The 21,259-nt window shown below is 43.5% G+C and overlaps 1 protein-coding gene across 1 annotated transcript in view; it reads left to right on the top strand.

The window, feature by feature from the left end:
- Window positions 1–627: 627 nt before the first annotated feature.
- The window catches only part of PPIE (peptidylprolyl isomerase E), a 54,569-nt gene continuing 33,937 nt past the window's right edge, over window positions 628–21,259 (top strand). The window contains exon 1 of the mRNA XM_060405576.1: window positions 628–637. The gene's annotated coding sequence lies outside the window, so the exon portion shown is untranslated. The remainder of the gene's footprint in view (window positions 638–21,259) is intronic.

The raw sequence follows: 21,259 nt of genomic DNA on the forward strand, positions 1-21,259 counted from the left end.
GGTGATCAGGAGCCTGGCTCCCCATTCCTGATACTGGGGACTAGTTGGCTTGTGGGTGCAGGGGGGTGTCCGTGCGTTAGGAGGCTGGGGGTGAGTGGGGAAGCCTGGGGGAAGGAGTCATCGCCACGGAGAGGGAAGTGCTAAGCTCACCCCCCTCTACCTGGTGGACAACAGGGAGCTAGAGTGAGTTTCAGGGTCACTTCTGGATCCCAGCGCCAGCTCCTGCTCTTGGGTGAGCACATAGGGAAGAAAAGAGCAGGTTTCAGGACAGGTCTGAATGGAGTCCCGACTCTGCCCTACATTGCCTACTCGGGCTTCACTGATGTTTGCTGTCCTCCTTTCAGAAGTAGGATTAATCATGGTCCCAGGACCCACCTACACTACTGGTAGGAATGTGGATCAACGTAGTTCCTATGGAAAACAGTACGGAGGCTCCTCAGAAAACTAGAGTTGCCATACGATCCTGCAATACCACTCTTGGGCCCATACCCAGGCAAAACTATAATTCAAAAGGATACCTGTACCCCTGTTATGTTCTCAGCAGCACTGTCTACAATGGCCAAGACATGGCAACAACCTGAACGTCCATTGGCAGAGGACTGGATAAAGAAGCTGTGAAGATGCAGCATATATACAGGTGTGTGTGTGTGTGTGTGTGTGTGTGTGTGTGTGTGTGTCTGTGTGTGTCTGTGTGTGATGGAATACTATTCAGCCATAAAGAAGAATGAAATAATGCATTTGCCACAACATGGATGGACCTAGACATTATTTTACTAAATGAAATAAGACAGACAGGAAAAGACAAATACCATGTGATATTACTTATATGTTGAATCTAAAATAGGACGCAAATGAACTTATTTATGAAACAGAAACAGATTCATAGACATAGCGAACAGACGTGGTTGCCAAGGGGGTGGGGGAGGGATGGACTGGGAGTTTGGGATAGCAGATGCAAGCCATGATATACAGAATGGGTAACAACAAAGTCCTACTAGCACAGAGCACTGTAGTCAATACACTGTGATAAAGTTTGGAAACTGCTGACTTGTCCATCTTATTTATTTTACATTCAGGAAAACTGGAGACCCAGGGAGGAGAAATAAAAGCAGGGTAGTCAGTTCCCTCGGGTGAAGAGCATTGGATGGGAAAGAAAGGGCCCCAGAATAAACCAGATGTGCATGGGGTAAAGACATGGGAATGGCCTGCATCTGGGAAATGTTTTTGTTTAAAAAGATCAAGCAGAATGTTTCTACAATTTGAATTCAGAAAAGAGGATTTGCAGGTGGAGAGACATCTAACGAAATCACCAGTTCACCCCGCTCCCTGCCCCCCAAAATAGCAGGCACTAACAGGGCTGCTGGGTGGGTGTGCACTGTGAAGCCTGTGACAGTGGATGAAATGTTGAAATACTAAGATATTAGTTGGGAAATGGTAAGTAGCAACTGCAATAAATAGTACAATCAATTATTTATAAATATAAGTTCATCTGTTCATTGTATATCATCATGAACATTGATAAACGAGCCTCCTAAAATAGCCACTTCAGAGAAAAATTGATGGCATTCTGCTGCTTCGCCCACGTCCCTGCCCACGGCACACACCACATTGCTCATTCTTTAGGGAGAGCTCTGCTCTGTGCTTCAGAGGAATCATCAGGTTATCTTTATCCTCCAATTACTCACTTGTTAGTGCTCCTAAATAATTTACCCTTTACTTTGGTTTTATCGTGGGTGTGTTCTAACACTTGTATAAGCAGCAAGTCAGTAAGATTTTGCTTTCTTAAAAGATATGGAACCCACGAGTGCAGCACTCTTACCACTCAGAATGGCAATTGTGTTCAGTTCAAGTCCACAGTTGGTATTTGTTAGAATTTGGATCATATAAATAGAAACATGAGAATAATATAGAAAAAGGAATTTATTAAAGGATTAAAATTTATACAGCTGTGGGATTTTGTTCCGGGCACAGTGGGAAGCAGTGGATTTCAGTTCCTTGGTGTCTGGGTCCTCAACTGGGAAAATTCAACAGCTGAGTGCTGAAGTCATCTGGAGACATCCTCACACACACATTGGGTGCTTGATGCTGGTCTTGGTGGGAACCCCACCTGGGGCTGTTGGGGTGTAGGCATGTGACTGAGAACCAACTGAATGTGAGTGGAAGTGATATGCCTCACTTCCTCATACAGACCTCCCAAGCATGACCCTTTGTCTTCCCCATCTATCAGCTGAATGGAGAGGACTTCAAGAACCTAGAAGGTAGACTCCTAAGGTGGGAGGAGTCTGGGTCTCTGAATGACTATAGAGCAAAGCCCTCACCATTCTGCAGTGAACGGTGACATGCATGAGAAATATATCTCTATTAAGTTCAGCCATTTACATTTGGGGATGTTTGTTGCACCAGTGAATGTTACTCATCCTAACTGATAACCATCTCCAGTCATTTATTGAAGTTATGAATGCCCAGAGATGTTCAGATGGTGAGACCTGGCATTGGGAACATCCGTGGTGGTTTTTCTCACCATCACAACTGTTACATAAGCCCTTTTTATAGTCACAGGTTGGTCTCATAGATCACGTTACCTAAAATGTGTTTGATGGCATTTTTTATGATCTCACATGCCTTTTTTGACTCATGGTCACAACTCATGAGGTCATTTTATTGACATTTTGTTAGGAAAAAAGAGGAACTCTGTTCTCTTTTTGTCACCAAGTTTACAAACTGCTCCTGTCTGGATTTATCTCTTCTGTCCCTATGCAAATGAAAAGTGTTCATTTCCTACCTAAAGGTAGTCCAGGGTACAGAAGTCCACCACTCTACCAAATCCAATACCAATTTTACATTCTTGTCCCTCTTAATCCCTTCAACAGCTTTCAATGCAATTGAACAGATTCCTCCTTGAAATACTTTCCTCACCAATTTCTGCAACACACCTTTCCTGTAACTCACTGGCCTCACCTTGGCCTCTTTTGCAGGCTCTTCAGTTAGGTATTTATTAGTAATCGCCAATCAAACACATCCCCATTAGAACTCTTGATTAACCCTGCCACATGCATGCCTCCCACAGACATCCTCACACCAATACATGGCACCACAATTTATCTGGTGGCTCAGGCCAGCCACCTAGGAAGCATTCTCTTCACTTTGCTCTCACATCTCCAAACTCTAATCAATCATCAAATCCTATCAAGTCAAGCTTCAACTGATAGATATTAGAATCAGTCGATTTCTCTCCATCTTTTCTTTTAAGACTCTAGTTCCAACCAGCACCGTCTTTCATATGGATGACTGCAATAGCCTTGGAATTGGTTTGCCTTCCTCTACTCTTGTTCCTATATGATCTATTTTCTGCACAGAAAGGAGAGCGATCTTTTAAAAGCCAACATTGTGCTTACAGTTCCCCTAACATACTAAGCTCTTTCCTGCCCCAGGGCCTTTGCACTTGTGGGTGTCTTTTCTGGGAACATCCTTTTCCTGCTTGTTGAATGGCTATTTCTAATCCTTCAGGTCCAGACCTAAATGTCACATCCTCACAGAGCATTTACCTCCCTGTAGAAATTAGATTCACCCTCTCTAGTATTCTCGATCACAGTGCCCTGTTTATTGTTTTTAATTAATTAATTAATTTGGCTGCATCGAATCTTCATTGCGGCCCATGGGTTCTTTGTCGCAGTGCACAGGCTTCTCTCTAGCTGTGGTGCACGGGCTTTAGCAGTTGTCCTCACTAGCTCAGTTTTCCCGCAGCTTGTGGGATCTTAGTTTCCAGACCAGGGACCAAACATGCATCCTCTGCCTTCTCAACCACCAAGGAAGTCCCCACTCTGTTTACTTTTTAAAGAGAACTTGTCATTATACCTTTGTTTACTTTCTTATAGTGTTAAATTGTCAGTCTTCATGAGACTATAGTCTCCATGAGGGCAGGTGCTGTGGACTGAATTTTATCCCCACAAAATGAATGTTGAAATCCTAACACCCAATGTGACTATTTGGAGATAAGGTTTTTGAAGGTAATTAAGATTAAAGAGGAGAAGGGAACAGCAACCCACTCCAGTGTTCTTGCCTGGAGAATCCTAGGGATGGGGGAGCCTGGTGGGCTGCCGTCTCTGGGGTGGCACAGAGTCGGACACGACTGAAGGTACTCAGCAGCAGCAGCAGCAAGATTAAATAAGGAAAGGACTTCCCAGGTGGTGCTAGTGATAAAGAACCTGCTTGCCAATGCAGGAGACAAAAGAAATGTGGGTTCGATTCCTGGGTCAGGAAGATCTGCTGGAGGAGGGCATGCAACCCACTCCAGTATTCTTGCCTGGAGAATCCCACAGACAGAGGAGTCTGGCAGGCTATAGTCCTTGGGGTCACAAACGAGTCGGGCACGACTTAGCACGCATGCACACAAGATTAAATAAAGTCACAAGGGCGGGACCCTAATCCCTCAATAGATCTGCTGACCTTAGAGAAGAGAGAGGGATTTCTCTGGCAGTCCAGTGGTGAGGACTCTGTGCTTTCACTACAGGGGGCCTGGGTTCAATCCCTGGTCAGGGAACTAAGATCCCCCAAGCTGTATGACCAAAAAGGAAAGGAAAAAAAGAAAGAAGAGAGAGAGTTCTCTCTCCCCTCTCCCCTAGAAAATGTACGCACAGAAGAAAGGCATGTAAGAACCCAGAAGAAGACCTAGAAAATGTACGCACAGAAGAAAGGCATGTAAGAACCGAGAAGAAGACCATACAGTGAGAAGATGGCTGTCCAAAAGCCAGGAAGAGAGCTGTCACCAGGAACTGAATTGGCCGTGGCACCTAACCCTGGACCTCTGACCTCCAGAGCTGTGAGAAATACAGCTCTGCTGCTTGGGCCGCCCCTTCTGCGCTCCTTTGTTACGGCAGCTGGAGCTGACTAACACAGCACAGCAGATTTACAGAGCCGGCTTGTTGCTACTTTTTCATCCCTTACACTGAGCTTAATGACTGCTACATGTAGGCTGTAATTATTTGCTGAATGAATGAATGGGCTCCACACAAACGTCTCCCTACTTGGCCCACTGCTTTAGCTATCTGCCACCCCCACACCAATCCACAGATCCCCTACCTGGGCTGCTTTGAGAGGACAGAGCTAAATGTTACGGACGGCCATGTCTCAGGTATTGGAAGAGGAGCAGCCTTTCCTTTCTCCTGCCCCTGTCCGTTTTCCGTGCCTCCATTCCTGAAGGATGACCACGCCACTTCCCTCTGGTTAATATAGCTCTATCCAGAGCCAAGGGGCTTCCCAGGTGGCTCAGTGGTAAAGAACCCACCTGCCAATGCAGGAGACACAGGTTCGATCCCTGGGTCAGGAAGAAATCCTGGAGAAGGAAACGACAACCCACTCCAGGATTCTTGCCTGGAAAGCCCCATGGACAGAGGAGTCTGGCGATCTACAGACCATGGGGTCGCAAAAGAGTTGAACAGGACTTTCAACAACATACAAGCCTAACTAATCTAGGTTTGCACATGAGATGAAACCTGTTTGCCTTGCCAGGACTAACAGAAACCAGTCCTGGTAGGAAAATCAGGACTGTCTGCTTGGCCCTCCCCCAGGGCTGGGTTAATAGACAACTGGGTTTGGGGTTTTCCAAGGGTGTTCCTGTTTTCTGTGAATAACTGTGGCCTGCAGTGGAATGACCCCCTGCCGTGAATAGTGGGGGGGGGGGGGGGCTGAGGCCTGGGTGATAGCCTCAGGCACAGAGCCCAGTGCTTTTGATGGGAGACATGCCTGGGGGAGGTGTGGCGGTTGCGGCAGGCTCCCTAGGACACAGCCCACACTCAAGGTGCTGAGTGGAGAACCCAGGCCCCAGTCCTGGGCAGAGCTCGGTCAGCATCCCTGTGTGGTCATGGGCGGGGCTGGCCCGAAGCCACCAGAGTTACATCTCCAGACCAGGCCCCTGAAGTCCAGATTTGGCAGCCGAGCAGCCAAGTGTCTAAGAGGCATCTCTTCATTTCTGAGCACCTGCACTGCCATTCCCCGACCGCCCCGACCGCATGTCCCTCCCTGCAGTGGCCTCCTCCTGGGCTCCCTGCCTCTGCCCTTGCCCTTTGCCCATTCTCCTCGTGGCAGCCTGGGGAAGCTTTGAACATATGAGTCAGAAGGTATCACCCTTCTGCTCAGAACCCTCCAGTGACTTCCTAGCCCACATGAAGCCCTCCTGCTGGCCCCAAGGCCCTACCCCATAACTCCTCCCTCCCACACCTCATCTCCTGCTCCATCTCACAGTACTTAGCCCATTAGTCACGCTCTTCTGCTACTCTGGCCTGTATTAGTCAGAGGACTTCAGAGAAACAGAACCACTAGAATGCACATTATAACTATGGAGAGAGAGATTTAGTTTAAGGAATTGGCTCACACAATTGTAGGGGCAGGCAAGCCTGTAATCCACAGGGCAGGCCAGCAGGCTGGAAATTCAGGCAAGAGCTGATGTTGTGGTCTTGGATCTGAGAGTTGAAAACTCAAGCAGAATTTCTGTATAGTTTGGGAGCAGAATTCCTTCTTCTTCAGGGGGACCTCGGTTTTTGCTCTTATGGCCTTTAGCTGGGTGAATGAGCCCCGCCCCCACCACCAACACATACTCGTTATAGAGGGTCATCTTCTCTACTGAAAGTGATTCACCACAAAGTGTTCACCACAAGCAAAAAATGCCTTGATAGCACTAGCTGGACTGGTGTTTGACCAAAGAACTAGGCAGCATGGCCTAGCCAAGCTGACACAGAAAATGACCGTCACACGCTCTCTTTGTCATTTCTTGAAGACACGTGAAGTGAAGCGAAAGTCGCTCAGTCGTGTCTGACACTCTTTGCGACCACGTGGGCTCTACAGTCCATGGGATTCTCCAGGCCAGAACACTGGAGTGGATAGCCATTCCCTTCTCCAGGGGATCTTCCCAACCCAGGGATTGAATCCAGGTCTCCCGCATTGCAGGCAAATTCTTAACCGGGGAAAAGAGCCACAAGGGAAACCCAAGAATACTGACAGGGCCATCCTATTTCAGAGCCTTGCCCTTATTAATTTTAAAAAAATTTTCTGTGCTATATACTCTCTCTCTTTTTTTTTTTTTTAAATTATCTGCCTGCAGTGGATCTTAACTGCGGCCCACGAACTCTTATTTGCTGCAAGTGTGACCTAGTTCCTCCACCAGGAATGGAACCCCTGCAGGGAGCACAGAGTCTTAACCATTGGACCACCAGGGAAGTAAGTCCCTGCCCTTACTCTTTTCACTCCCCAAATGTTCTGCTCCCAGATACCCACATGGCTCCTAGACAACCGCACAGCTCACTCCCTCCCCCCCTGCAGATTTTGCTCCTTGTCACTTCAGCGAAGTCTTCTCTGACAGCCCCATCTCAAGTTACCAACCCTCCGCCAGCCCCAGCTCTCCCAGGCCCTCCCTGCTGGACTTCCCTGTGTGGTGGTCTCAGGCAAAGCATGTCTAGAAGGTGCAGTTTTCACTGTTACAGTACAGTCATAAACTAATCTTGTCCTAGACTAGAAGCTCCTTCACAAACGGACCTTATTTAACTCGCACACCGGCTAGAGCATCCACTGTGATCTCTCCTCTTCAAACCCTCCCTTATGTACCCTGTTTTGTGAGGCTGGAGCTGGGCCTCTGAAGCCCGCATTTCTGCTTTGCTAGCTGGTTTCCTGTTAGGCTCTGTCATTAGGAGGTGCTGCAGAATGTTTTAAGGGTACCTGGAACTTGTTTAATCATGACACACAGATAATGGAACGGATCATCATGAAGGAAGAAGTTTGATCACAGTTCCCTAGAAACAGGAGGCATGGCTGCCACTCAGGGTCACATAGAGAAGCACCAGGGTGGGTCAGGAGGCAGAAGGGGTGAGGGGGAAATGTGGAGTTTTTACTGTGCTTTGCACTGGAAGGAGTGGACAAGGCAGGGTAAGCAGGCTTAGGACTGGCTAGTTTGAATAATTTCAGTGGGCTCTGGTGTATAGGGACTCTCTTTAGTTGTCTAATACCTGGCCTTCCTAGAGAGCATATTAAAAAGCAGAGGCATCACTTTGCCAACAAAGGTCTGTCTAGTCAAGGCTATGGTTTTTCCAGTAGTCATGTATGGATGTGAGAGTTGGACTATAAAGAAAGCTGAGCACTGAAGAACTGATGCTTTTGAACTGTGGTGTTGGAGAAGAATCTTGGAGTCGCTTGGACTGCAAGGAGATCCAACCAGTCCATCCTAAAGGAGATCAGTCCTGAGTGTTCATTGGAAGGACTGCTGTTGAAGCTGAAACTCCAACACTCTGGCCACCTGATGCGAAGAGATGACTCATTGGAAAAGACCCTGATGCTGGGAAAGATCGAGGGCAGGAAGCGAAGGGGATGATAAAGGATGAGATGGTTGGATGGCATCACCCACTCAATGGACATGAGTTTGAGTAAACTCCGGGAGTTGGTGATGGACAGGGAGGCCTGGCGTGCTGCAGTCCATGGGGTTGCAAAGAGTCGGAAACGACTGAGCGACTGAACTGAACCTGGCCTTCCGGTGATTTGGGTGGGTGGACAGTGGCCCAGAGTGTGGGAGCCCAACAGCGAAGGTGGCTGGGGTCACAGGCTCTGGATCAGTTGGTTTGCATATGAAAAGCACATTGCTGTCTCTAAAGGGGATATTAGCTAGCCCTGGAAGAAGCAGTCCCAGCTCTGGGGTCAATAAGGCCCCAGGATGCCCAAGCATCAGATAACAGAAAATTAAAAGGCATTATTAATATACAGGGAGAGAGAACATGCAAGGACACAGGGAGAAGAAGAAACTTGCTTCTGGCTTCCTTTGGGCTCTCTGATGGCTTACATTTTCTGAATATCACCCCAGCGATGGTTCTACCCTCTGGTAACAGAAGCTACAGCCAACCACAATCTCCATCACTTGCAGAGACAGCTCCAACTGTGCTCATCTCTAAGATACCAGCATCAGCCAGACAGTGCCCTGTTTCTAAGGATCTGAGTCTCAGCCCCATGGGACCCTCTTCCAGGTTCAGAGACACTAAGCAGTGACTCATTCTTAGGGGTCTGAGTTTCAGCCACAGAGTCCCTTCTCTACGCTTAAATGTTCTGATTATTCATACACCTCTTCTCTTACGTCCTTCAGCCCTGGGGATAGTAGCTGCTTCCTCCAATTACTACAATCTATGATGAGTTGGTATATTTTTTACTGCTCTTTTAGTTATTACCACATCAACAAGTTTATACCTAGTTTGCAATGATTTATTATCAGCTCTCTCTGTCCAGATAACTGATGGGGTCTGTCTCCTAACGAACCCTAGCTGATTGAGAAATTGGTACCAGAAGAGGAACTTTTTGACATTGCCTTGGTTGTGTTCTTAGAGTTGAACTCAGTGCTGAGCTCCTTAATGATGGAAAGTACTAGCAATCCATGGTATGCAGTGACATCATAACAGATTAAATTGTCACCTGTGGTTGATTGTGATGAAGTGCCTATTGAAACGTCACAGGACAGAGTGGCTGTTTCACTTGGTCTTAGGGCAGTAATGATGACTACAAGGACTGTGGTCTGGGATGGATCCTTCTGAATGCCCTAGAGTGCATATAGAAAGGAAATGACAAGCTCAAGTGAATAATCATTTGGGATTAAGGCTACATTTAAGAAGTAATTAACATATTTTAGAAATGGATGGTATGAGGGACTTCCCTGATGGTCCGGTGGTTAGGAATTTGCCTTCCGATGCAGGAGGATGGGGATTCAATCCCTCTCGAGGAACTAAGATCCCACATGCTGCAACTAAGACCCAACACAAATAAATAAATAAATATTTTTAAAAAAGAAATGGATGGTATGAGTGTCTCTCAAAGATGGACATAATGATTATTGTAACTGCATCTTCTTATTTGGAGGAGAGAATCAGATGTCTTCCTTTGAATAAAGGACAGTGGTATCTTGTTGGAAAGAAAGATCAAGTTGTTTTTATTGTCTCATGGAAGTTGAAATATGTGAAGAAGGTATGTGGGGATGCTGAGATGCAGGAATGGATTGTGTATTAATTAACCTGTTGTCTGTTAGCTCCAACCCACGCTCCTATACTCTGCGCTATGGTGCTGGGGCAGGGACCAGAGCAACCGTATCTCTGCTTTGCCAAAAGCAAGTTCCTCTTAGGCTCTGTGCAGAGGCGGTATGAGAGGGGTGTCTACAAGCCTGGAGGAGGAAGGAGCTGGTTTCTTTTGGACTTCCTGAACTTGTGAGCATCCCCCAGCAATGGTTCTTTACCCTGGCCACAGTACTTCCTTCCTGGGGAGGTTGCTGAATTCAGTTTGCAGTTTTTCCAGCACTTCCAAACCAGCCTTATTGTGCTTCACCCAGAAAATCCAGCAACAGCTGACCTGTACCCCCACCTCAGAGATCTGAGTTTCTGCTCAGCAGGATCACTCCACCAAACTTGAGTTTTAATAATTTAAATACATACCTCCTTTTGTTCTCCCAGCCTAAGAGGTGGTAGATGCTTTCTTTATTGCTGCTTCCAAGATACCTCACTGTCCTTTTCTAGAATAGTCAGTTATCCAGTTAATAAATTTATACCTAGGTAACAAGTCTTTTTTTTTTTTTTAGGCCACATTATGCAGTATATGGGATCTTAGTTCCTCAACCAGGGATCAAACTCAAGCCCCCTGCATTGGAAGCATAAAGTCTTGACCACTGGACCACCAGGGAAGTCCTTGTTAACAATTTTTTAAACTCTGCTCAAATAACCAATGTAGTTTCTATCTCCTGATCAGACTCTTCCTGTTATACACACAGCTTTCAAAGTGTCCTTTGAATGGAGAATAGTGCCTGATGTCATAGATACTCAAAAAAATATTTGTTGAACAAATAACAATAACACTTAGTGAGTTCTTACCATCTCAGGCTTTGTTCTAAGTGCCCTACATGTATCGTTTTGTTTCATTATCAAAATAATCTCATGAGATAGTAACCCTAATCCCTACTAAAAGAAAAATAAACACTGATATGCAGTGAGTGTTAAAGACTGTACTGCCAGGTAAGGCAGGGAGATTTGATCTAGTACAGAGGTTAGGCCATGTAAGATTGGGTCTTCATATTAAAAGTTAGCAAACAACTCAGGACAATTAGCTAAAGCACAGAGGATTTACTCTCAGCAACTAAACAACAACAACAAAGGTAATCTACAAGGAAGAACAGGACTCATGACGACTGACTCCCAGTCCAAAAGAAAAGATGAGCTTCTAAGAGTAAAAGGCACTGTTTCTAAGGAGTGCCTTATGGCAGAAATCAGAGGAATGAAAGAGCCTCCTAATGAAAGCGAAAGAGGAGAGTGAAAAAACTGGCTTGAAACTCAATATTCAAAAAACAAAGATCATGGCATCCGGTCCCATCACTTCATGACAAATAGATGGGGAAGCAATGGAAACTGTGACAGACTTTATTTTCTTGGGCTTCAAAATCTCTATGGATGCTGACCGCAGTCATGAAATTAAAAGACTCTTGCTCCTTGGAAGAAAAGTTATGACAAACCTAGACGGCATATCAAAAAGCAGAGACGTTTCTTTGCCGACAAAGTTCTGTCTAGTCAAAGCTATGGTTTTTCCAGTAGTCATGTAGGGATGTGAGTTGAACTATAAAGAAAGCTGAGTGCTAAAGAATTGATGCTTTTGAACTGTGGTTTTGGAGACGATTTTTGAGAGTCCCTTGGACTGCAAGGAGATCAAACCAGTCAATCCTAGAGGAAATCAGTCCTGAATATTCATTGGAAGGACTGGTACTGAAGCTGAAGCTCCAATACTTTGGTCACCTGATTCAAAGAGCTGACTCATTGGAAAGACCCTGATGCTGGGAAAGATTGAAGCAGGAAGAGAAGGGGTAACAGAGGACGACATGTTTGGATGGCATCACCAACTCGATGGACATGAGTTTGAGCAAGCTACACGGGATGGTGAAGGACAGGGAAGACTGGCATACTGCAGTCCACGGGGTTGCAAAGAGACGGACATGACTGAGTGACTGAACAACAACAAATAAAGAGACGTGATTGGCTGGTTTAAGCAAGTCTTTAGCTTGTCCACACAGAACTGTTTGGTTTGTAACGAAGCAGAGCCCCAATTCCATTTGTGGCTTTTTAAGACTTTATTAACCCAATAGGTCCATTAGGTTGAGTCCAAGCAGTACATCTAAGACACATCACAAGCATAGTAAGTTCATCGTCAGGCCGGTTTTTGTTGTTGTTGTTTTGTTTTATGTTGATGCTGATCATTTCTCTAAGAGGGAGTTGCTTCGGTTCCTTCTTCTGGGACCCCACCTGATTGTTTTCTTGCATTTTATCAGCAACACAGGTTCATAGTCATACAGTGTACTTGCATATGCTCAAGGCTCAGCAAAAATTTCCTTTATCTTATCACTTTTACTGATGATGAACCTGAGCCATAAGCAGTTAACTTTCTCTTGGTCACACAGCTGGCAAGCTGTAGAGCCAGAGGTTGGTAGGTTTGGTAGAGGACTTGCTCTTCGTGAGACTCAATTCCCTGACATCATTCTGCTCTGCAGCCTTTCTAGTCCAGCAGATTGAGTTTAGAATTGTTAAGAGTTGGTACATTTAACCAGTTTGGTACAGGAGGAGAATGAGACAGGGAGAATGAGAGAGAGCGAGCCTGAGAATATAGTGTGGGTAAGAGCATGGATTTTAATGGTTAATAGGTCTAGGTTAAAATCCCAAATCTGCTTTATGAGACTTACACCTTCCATGAAATAAGCAATTTATTTAGTTTTTTAAGACTCAGTTTCCTCGTCTATCAAGTGGAGGAAATAATAATACATACCAATAATACATAATACATACCAAAATCGGGCACTCAGTTTAATCTATTTTTAGGTAACGGTCTTTTGGGGCTTACCAGTTGGCACTAGTGGTAAAGAACCTGCCTGCCAATGAAGAGACATGAGACTTGGGTTCGATCCTTTAATAGGGAAGTTCCCCTGGAGGAGGGCATGGCAACCCACTCCAATGTTCTTGCTTGAATGGAATCCCATAGGCAGAGGAGCCTGGTGGGCTACAGTCCATAGGATCGCCCAGAGTCAAACGCGACTGAAACGATGAAGCTCGCACAATGGTCTTTTAAAACAGTCCTACCAATTTATGATCTATGACTGCCCTCTAGAGGTAAAACTAAAACTCGGCCTCCATAACTATGTTCAATGAAATCCCTGAAAAGTCTTTTTCTTCTCAAACTATCCAGCCCCAAAGCAGTAGTTTCGGTAAATCAAATTGCCCAGCAACAACTGGTTTTATTGTGTTTCCAATATTTTTGAACTGCAGTATCAACCTTTCACAAGGGGAAGCAGGAAGGCTTGGCCCAGTTGGGTAATGCAGGGCAGAATGGCACCAAAGAATTAATTGCCATGAAAAATGAGTTATATACCACCAACAATAACACACACACACACACACACACACACACACACACACACACACACACACACACACACACACACACCATGAAGCCCAACTGCCTTCACAAGATTTCCACACTTTAAAGAAAAAAATAATCCCCATCTTATGCAAACTACTTCAGATACACCCATCCCCTCCAAAAAAACACACGCACATACACGCACAAAACCAGAGGAAATCTGACCAGTTTATTATGGTAAAATATCCTTCATCTTAAACTTTTCAGGGTTTGGAAGTTTAGAAGGATGATGCAGTATGTAACTTGTATTTAACTCCCTTAGCACAGTTGGGACCACTTCCCTACAATCAAATATGTTACTGTTTCTACCATAAAACGTATTAAGTGGGACAAATAAAGTCTATAAATAGTCTCACATTAGTTCAGATCGGGTTTAGTGGCCAGGTGAGTTTGCCGAAAATGTGTCCTTTCCCCACACTTTTTGCGAGTTTTCAGAACTTTCCGAATTTTGGAATTGCAGATAAGAATTGTGGGCTTCTATAACTGGTGCCAAACCAAACTTGGATGCTAGTACATGAAAAGAATACATTTGCAAAAATCCTAAAATAAAACGCTAGCGAGTAGAATCTGGCAACATATTTAAAAAATCATATATCATGACAACTGGAATGGAAGGTGCAGTACCACTCCTGTGATTATGGGTTCCAGTTGGCAATCAGACCCATGAGACACAATAGATTTTAACCTAGAACACAAAGCAGGAGGTATGGCATCTTCCTGGGAGGCCCAGCAGCTACCCAAGCACACAGGTTCTTCTGTCACTTTCTCACAGGTCGTGCGCAGCAGAGCCAAGGTATGTGAGGGTCGCCTTGACTCATAGAAGTTGCAGCCTCTATTTCCCATCAATAATTTACATCATTCTGGTTGTGTGAGCCCATTGACAACCCCCCTAAATTTAAGCACACAACAAAGGAGGTATTCATTATAACCCTTTTTTATTCGAACTCCGCTGTTTCTAAGGAAACATTATTGTGGAAGATCAAGGTCAGTGTCAGGCAGGCTGGCATCAGCCCAGGACTGATATTAATTTTGTTTACTCATCAAAAGATAATTTAACATTAGAAAATTTATCACTGTGATTTGCTAATTGATAAAAGAGATGGGGAAACAGTGGAAATAGTGTCAGACTTTATTTTGGGGGGCTCCAAAATCACTGCAGATGGTGATTGCAGCCATGAAATTAAAAGACGCTTACTCCTTGGAAGGAAAGTTATGACCAACCTAGATAGCATATTAAAAAGCAGAGACATTACTTTGCCAACAAACTTCCATCTAATCAAGGCTATGGTTTTTCCTGTGGTCATGTATGGATGTGAGAGTTGGACTGTGAAGAAAGCTGAGTAACAAAGAATTGATCTTTTGAACTGTGGTGTTGGAGAAGACTCTCAAGAGTTCCTTGGACTGCAAGGAGATTCAAGCAGTCCATCCTAAAGGAGATCAGTCCTGTGTATTCATTGGAAGGACTGATGCTAAAGCTGAAACTCCAATATTTTGGCCACCTCGTGCGAAGGGTTGACTCACTGGAAAAGACCCTGATGCTGGGAGGGATTGAGGGCAGGAGGAGAAGGGGATGACAGAGGATGAGATGGCTGGATGGCATCACCGACTCGATGGACATGAGTTTGGGTAAACTCTGGGAGTTGGTGATGGACAAGGAGGCCTGGCATGCTGCAGTCCATGGGGTCGCAAAGAGTCTGACATGACTGAGCGACTGAACTGAGCTGAAAGGAGAAAATCCATTTATCCTTTCAAAAATTCAGAAACACTGTTCAGCAAAATGAAACATAGATTCCTTATAAAAACGCTTAGCAAATTAAGAATAGAAAGGAGATTTTAAAAGGTATCTACCCCAAACCTAAAGTTTATACTTAAGATGAAAGTTTGGAAGCATTTCCACTGAGTCAAGAACAAGAAAGGATTGCTCGCTGTCACCTTACTACTCATCACCATCTCAACTTTCTAGCTAATGTAATGAGCAAAACTAATAAGAAGGATAAGAATTAGGAAGAAATAGAGGCTCCAGTACTTTGGCCACCTCATGCGAAGAGTTGACTCATTGGAAAAGACTTTGATGCTGGGAGGGATTAGGGGCAGGAGGAGAAGGGGACGACAGAGGATGAGATGGCTGGATGGCATCACCGACTCGATGGACATGAGTTTGAGTGAACTCTGGGAGTTGGTGATGGACAAGGAGGCCTGGCGTGCTGCGATTCATGGGGTTGCAGAGTCAGACACGACTGAGCGACTGAACTGAACTGAACTGAGGGGCTTCTCTGGTGGTCCACTGCTTGAGAATCTGTCTTGCAATGCAGTGGATATGGATTTGATCCCTGGTCTGGGAATTAAGGTCCCAGAACCTGCGTGTTGCAATGAAGACCCAGCACAGTCAGAAAAAAAAAAAAAAACATTATGAAGAGACAACAGTTTTTGTTTTCAGGTTACATTATTGTCAATTTAGAAAATCTAGAGAAGAACTATTTGAACTAATAGAGGACTTTGGCAGGGATACCAGATACAAAATTCGTATACAAAAATCAATAGATTATCATATTGATTGTAATAAGAATGAGAAGCTAGAGATGTGATAGGCAAAATAATACCATCCACAATGTCAGTAAAATCTCTCATGTGTCTAGGAATATAGCTTATAAAAAATGCGCTAGACATTTACAGAGGAAAATACAAAATATTTCTAGAATTATAAAAAGAATATTTTTAAAATGGAGTGATATAACATGTTTATGCATAGGAGTACTCACTGTCATAAAGATGTCACTTCTTCCTTAAAATAAACCTACAAATTCAATTTATTTCAATAAAAATGTATGAGGATTTTTCATGTAACTAGATAGGTAGATTCTAAAACTCATGTGAAAGACTAAACATCCAAGAATATCCAAGATAATTCAGGGAAAAAAAAGAACAAGATACAAGATATAAAGATTTATCTTTAAACTATAGAAATTAAATAGGATAGAATTAATTCAGGATCATTCTGAAGAAATAGAAAGCCAAGATACAGACCAAAAACACTGGAGACAATATATGATTGCAAGGACACAATCATCTTACAGGATGATGGAGTGGGGGGATTGGACCATGTTATTAAATAGCGTAGGAACCATAGTATAGGAACAATCAGCTGGAAAATCTCTATAAATCAACAAGAGAAAAGCAAATCAATGGGGGGAAAGTCTAGTGATATGTACAGGCAAATCTCAACAAAGGAAAACACCATGGCCATCCTCAGCATCATTAATATTCAGATAAACACAAGTCAAATTCTTCACACTAGCTATCGTAAAAGGAAGACATACGACAGGTATTGGCAAGGATGTAAGAAACCGGACTCCTCATCATTGCTGGTGGGAATGTAAAACAGTGCAATTACTTTGGAAACGGCAAAATGTCCTTTATTGTTTCATTTTTACCGACAAGGGACCTCAGCCACAGTCCTATATCTGGTCAGTGATACAAGACTTAGAGTTCTTCTAAAAGCTGAACATAGAGTAACCATGTGTACATATATTAGTCACTCAGTCATGTCTGCCTCTTTGCAACCCTGTGGACTGCAGCCCTCCAGGCTCCTCTGTCCGTGGACTTCTCCAGGCAAGAATACTGCAGTGGGTAGCCATTCCCTTCTCAAGGGGATCTTCCTGACCCAGGGATCAAACCCGGGTCTTTTGTGTTGTATGCAGTTTCTTTACCGTCTGAGCCACCAGGGTAGTCCAGATTTACCATATAATCCAGCAGTTCTATTCTTAGGTATATGCCCAAGAGAATTGAAAACATATGTTCACACAAGAATTAGTATATGAGTGTTCATAAAAGTGTAATCCATAATAGCTCATAGTTCAACTGATGAGTGGGTAAATCAAATGTGGTATACTCAGATAGTGGATTATTATGCATCAGTAAAAGGAAATGAAGTACAGATACATGCTACAACATGGAGGAGCTTTGAAAGAATTATGCATGTGAAAGAAGCCAGTCTCACAAAAGACCACATACTATGCGATTCCACTTGTATGAAATATCCAACAGAGGCAAATCCCACAGAGACAGAAGGTCAATTAGCAGTTGCTAGGGGCTGAAGGCAGGGGAAACAGGGAATGGCTGCTAATGGGTATGGGGCACCTTTGGAGGTGTGATGAAAAAGTCCTGGAATTAGACTGTGGTGATAGTTGCACAACTTTGCAAGTGTACCAGAAAACACTGATTGTACACTTTGAAATGGTGACTTTTATGGTATGTGAATTATGTCTCAACAAAGAACATGTTAAGCACCTTTCAAGCAAGACGAAATGAGAACAAAAAACAGAATTGGCCCAACTAACTGCAGATACCGATCAGAAAATCCTGCCCAAGCATCTGGTTTGCCACCTGTGCCCCAAGCCTTCCATCTCCCCTGCTGGCCTTCTGCAGGCTCTTGTTCTTGCTCCCCTTCCTCTTGCTCACCCGATAAATGCTGGCATCCCAGCGCTCCATCCTGCACCTTCTCCTCTTCTCACTCCACTCACCCTCACCTGAGTGAGCTCATCCACTTCTGTGATGTCAGCTTCACAGACTCCCAAATTCCTGTCTTCATCTCACACTCAGCACACCCCCTCAAACAGCATCCGTTTCTTCTTCCTGAGCATCTGTTCCTTTACCACAGTGAATGGCACTGCCAACCTCCTGTTCGTGAAAGCGAAAGCCAGAGTTATCCTAGGGCCCTCCCAGCCCCTTCTGTCCTGCCTCCTGGCTCATCCCCTGCCCCATGCAGCCTCTGGCTTCCTTCAGGAGGGAGGCAGAGACCAGAACTGTATATACATCGCTCCCTCATCCCCGCCTCACCCATTCCCTCTTCATTCTGCAAAAACCTGGGTGATTTTCTGAAAGACAAATCTAACTGCGTTACCTCCCAGGTCAAGGATAGACTATGTTCTAAATCCACTGATGGCCTAAATAGAACAAAAAAGGTAGAACAAAAGAAGGCAAATTTGCTCTTTGCTTGAGCTGGGAAATTTGTCTTCTATTGGCCCTTGGCCATCAGTTCTCCTGGTTCTCTGGCCCTAGGGCACAACTGGTTTATACCACCTGCTTTCCTAGTTTTCCAGCTCGTAGATGGCAGGCTGTGGCTTCTACAATTACTTGAGCCAATTCCTATTGTTAACTTATATATGATTTACACTTCATAAAAAATAATAAAAATGGGATAAATATATCCCATTAGTTCTGTTTCTCTGGAGAGCCATGTCTTAAACACTGTCTATGGATTTATTTGGAATTTACTCTAGTAACTTTCAAATGTCTCCACAGTCAAAAAAATTTCCATTAAAATATGTTTACAAGGACATTATTGAGCATTTCTGTTATACTTAGTCTTCTTCAAAAATCAGAGAAATTGACTGAATAATAAACATAAAATTATGTGATCCATTGGTTTAGAATGAGTGTCTAGTTCTTGGTGAAAACAATTTACTCCTTCAAGCATTATCTTTTTTATTTCTTCTGGGTGAAGACCAGCATCTTTTGTTGTTCCTTTGAGCATTCAAAGTTAAATTCTGTTTTTCCATGCAAACTTCCATTTCCTCGCATTTTGTTGTTCCATACTTAATGGCTTTCTCCACAGCTTTTCTGTACCAGTTGAATGTGATTCGTTTTAAAACAACTTTCTTGAGATATAATTTACATAGCATGAAATATGCCCATTATAAGTGTGTAATTTGATGATTTCTAGTAAATTTACAGTTTGACAACTCTGAAAATCACAATCCGATTTGAGCAGATTTCCATCATCCCAAAAAGTTTGTTTCTGCCCATTTTTACTCAGTTCTGTTGCCACCCTCAGATCCAGGCACCCAGCTGATCTGCTCTCCATGTCTATAAGTTTGCCGTTTATGGACATTTTATAAAAGTATTTTCATAGAGTATGTGGTCTTTTATGGTTGTTACCATTTTGTTTTGAAGTTCACCCATGTTGTAGCATGCAAATTTTATCCGCTTATATTGCTGAAGAGCGTTGCATTATATGGCTATCCTACGGTTTGTTTATCCGTTCATCAGTTGATATTCAGTGGGTTCCACTTTTTAGTTATTTGTGAACAATGGCACTATGAACACTTCATGTACAAATCTTTGTGTGGATGTATGTCTTTATTTCTCTTGGACAGATACCTAGGAGGGGAACTGTTAGGTCGTAAATGAAGTTTAAATTATATTAGTTGCCAACTCTTTTCAGCGTGATTGTACCATTTACATTCCCATCAGAAATGTATGAGGATGCCAATTTCTTCATACCCTCATCAACATTCACAATTGTTTAACAGCCATCCTAGTGATTGTGTATCTTATTTTGGTTTTAGTTTGCATATCCCAAATGATTAATGATGTTAAGCATCTTTTCAGGTGCTTACTAGCTCTTTGTACCTTCCTATATTCTTTGGTAAACTGTCTATTCAAATGTTTGCCTATTCTTAATTTGGATAATTTATTTTCTTTTTAGGGCTTCCCTAGTGGCTCAGACAATAAAGTGTCTGCCTGCTATGTGGGAGACCTGGGTTCGATCCCTGGGTCAGACAGATCCTCTGGAGAAGGAAATGACAATCCACTCCAGGACTCTTGCCTGGATAATTCCATGGACGGAGGAGCCTGGTAGGCTACAGTCCATGAGGTAGCAAAGAGTCAGTCGCAACTGAGAGACTTTACTTTCACTTTATTTTACTTTTATTTTTTAGTAGGAATATATTATATATTTTGGATATACATCTTATTAATTATTAAGAGTGAGGTCTTGAAGTGCCAAAGCTATGATTATTTATCTATTTCTGTTTTCATTTCTATCAGTTTTTGCTTCATGTATTCTGAGACATCGTTGTTAGTATGTATAGATTTATAGTTGTTACTTCTCTCTTGCTGTCTTGACTTTTATCATTATGAAATATTCCTCCCATCAACAGAAATATTTCTTATCCTAAAGCTTATTTTATCTGATAATGACACCGTCACTTCAGCGCTCTTACATTTACAGTCTGCATTCTTTTACCTTCAACTTGCCTGTGTCTTCGAATCTGATTTGTGTCTCTGATAGATAGCATATAGCTGAATCCTGTTTTTTTTTAAAAAAAAAAATCCAATCTGACAATCTCTGCTTTTTGATTAAATTGTTTAAACTATTCACTTTTAATGGAATTATTCATATAGTTGACTTTATGCCTGCCATTTGCTATTTATTTTCTACAGTTCTCCCATTTTCTTTTATTTCTCTGTCCCTCTTTGATTGCCTTTTTTGTGTTAAAAATCTTTTTAGCCTACCATTGAACTATATCTGTTGACCTTCGTAAATTGTATTTTATTGAGTTATTTTCACTCATCCAAACTCAAGAATTTCACCCATTTTACTCACTCAAACTATATTGGTAGGCAGAGTGGTTGCTCTGGGGATTGCAGTAATCATCCTGACTTACCGTACTATTCTTTAGGTTAATACTAGCTTCAGTTCAGTTCAGTTCAGTCACTCATTCGTGTCCAACTCTGCGACCCCATGAATTGCAGCACGCCAGGCCTTCCTGTCCATCACCAACTCCCGGAGTTCACTCAGACTCACGTCCATCGAGTCAGTGATGCCATCCAGCCATCTCATCCTCTGTCGTCCCCTTCTCCTCCTGCCCCCAATCCCTCCCAGCATCAGAGTCTTTTCCAATGAGTCAACTCTTCACATGAGGTGGCCAAAGTACTGGAGTTTCAGCTTTAGCATCATTCCTGCCAAAGAAATCCCAGGGCGGATCTCCTTCAGAATGGACTGGTTGGATCTCCT

This window comes from Ovis aries, chromosome 1 (assembly GCF_016772045.2).
Source record: "Ovis aries strain OAR_USU_Benz2616 breed Rambouillet chromosome 1, ARS-UI_Ramb_v3.0, whole genome shotgun sequence".
NCBI lineage: Eukaryota > Metazoa > Chordata > Mammalia > Artiodactyla > Bovidae > Ovis > Ovis aries.